This window comes from Triticum dicoccoides, chromosome 2B, assembly GCF_002162155.2.
Source record: "Triticum dicoccoides isolate Atlit2015 ecotype Zavitan chromosome 2B, WEW_v2.0, whole genome shotgun sequence".
Lineage (NCBI taxonomy): Eukaryota > Viridiplantae > Streptophyta > Magnoliopsida > Poales > Poaceae > Triticum > Triticum dicoccoides.
In genome coordinates this window covers 41,832,230-41,834,396 of record NC_041383.1, presented here as the reverse complement: position 1 = coordinate 41,834,396, position 2,167 = coordinate 41,832,230, and positions in this window count along the sequence as shown.

Sequence of the window (2,167 nt, the reverse complement as noted above, 5' to 3'; positions counted from 1 at the left end):
TTTGATATCTCTATGAATGATTCTGTGCTCGTGAAGATGGTGCAAACATAGACAAATTCCTTGGATGATTTTGTAGCACACTTGCCATGGAAGTCCACATGGTTTGTCTATTCAACAAACAAATTAGTAATGCTAAAAAAGTTTTTCGATGTCAATGAGGTTGTAAACTTAAATAAATTTTTATCAAATTAGTGAGTCACAATTTGTATATAGATTTCACGAAACTACACTCTAAAGAGGCAAATCAGTGCTTAAAAACTGCGCCCGCATTGTAAGCATACATCACTATATCTGTGCTACCACTAGTAGAAAAAGGGTCAAATGTGAAGCACAATAGTGCCGGTTTGAATTTCAGCCGGTACTAATGTGTACATTAGTGCCGGTTCGTGGCGGCGATCAATAGCACCGGTTCGTGGCGAACCTTTAGTACCGGTTCATGCCACGAATCGGTACTAAAGAGGCTGTGTCAGCCTGCGGTCAGGCTATGGCCCCACCATAACTATTTAGTGCCGGTTCGTACCACGAACCGGTACTAATGAGGTTATGGCAAGCTATTTTTAGTCCCACCTCGCTCCCCTAACAAGCCTTTTACCACCTTAAATATGTTATTTCTCAAACTATCACAAGCACTTGGTCTTCATTGAACTCTACGTGTAGAATTTGTGGCCGCAATATGAGTCTTCATCGGTTTATAAATCGTTGATGACTCATATTGACAATTCAGATTGTACACACAAAGATCATTGATGATCAAAGTATTTTTGATGTTATAAGGTCATATTGACAATTTAGACTGTAAAGAAATATAAGATCATGATCTAAATGCTCTTATATTTTTTGCGTTCAGTATGCACCAACTGCTAGGCGGGAGGAGCTGTTTAGTACCGGTTCATGGCGAACCTTTAGCACCGGTTCGTGCCACGAACTGGTACTAATGAGGTTGTGTCAGGTAAGGCTGGGCCCCACGAGCACCTTTAGTACCGGTTCATGGATGAACCAGTACTATAGTTTCTTAGTAAGCTATTTTTTAGTCCCACCTCGCGAAGAGAGAGGGACTAGGAGCGGTTTATAAGCCCTGAGTGCAGAGACGATGAAGAAGAGGCTCAATGCTCACGTTGCTTAGCTTGAAGCCTTCAGGAATATGGTAGACTGCACGGAGCTATGCGCAGTGCAGTTTACACTATTCCGAAAGGCTTGAAGCAAATTAACGAGCATTGCACCTCTTTTTTATTTTTAATAACTTATTACAACTCCGGACTTCTTCTGTTATGGCAAAAACTAATTGCACGTCGGCATTTCTTTTTTTAAAACTTTGGTTATAACTCCAGACTTTGACCATCAAGTTTTGCAGAAAAGAAAAAATAGCAGAAAAAAAATTATAGCTGAAAAGAAAAAAACTATATAAAATGACCGTGAAATTGAAAATCACTACAAAATGAACTCTGAAAATGTTGAATTTTGGCAAACTAGATGAAAAACTACTCACAAATAAATAGAAGAAAATAAATATAACAGAAAAGAAAAAACTATACAAAAAACTACGCAGAAATAAATAGAAGAAAATAAAGCAAAAAAGAAAAAAAACTATTAAAAAAATTGGGGCGCTGCCCTGTGGGCCTGCTAGGCCACGGACATGCAATTACAGGCCTTAAAGGCCGAGCACACTCACAGGGCAGCGCGCAGAGTTTAGGCCCACCAGCCTGGTATATAGAGGAGTTCAAAGAGGTAGCCGCTGCTGGGTTTATAAACCAGTGCGGCTGCCCTTCGCCCGGCGAGGTGGGACTAAACTTTGGGGTGGCAGCGCGAGGCCTTTAGTACCGGGTCGTGGAACAAACCGGCACTAAAGGGGGGCCTTTAGTACCGGTTTGTGCCACCACCCGGTACTAAAGAGGGTCGCCTCCCACCGCTTGGCCTGGCCAAAACAGGCCTTTAGTACCGGTTCATGGCTCCAACCGGTACTAAAGGGGGGTCTATATATACAACACGTCCAAAAATTTCGTTTTCCCTCTCTGTTTGTTCCTCTGTTTCCGTCTCCGTCGCCGTCGCCTCCGCCCTCGATCGTCTCCGTCGCCGCCCCCGTCCCCGTCGCCGCCCCCGTCCCCGTCGCCGCCGTCGTCTCCGTCGCCGCCCCGGGCCCACCCCCGTCCCCGTCGCCGCCCCCGTCCCC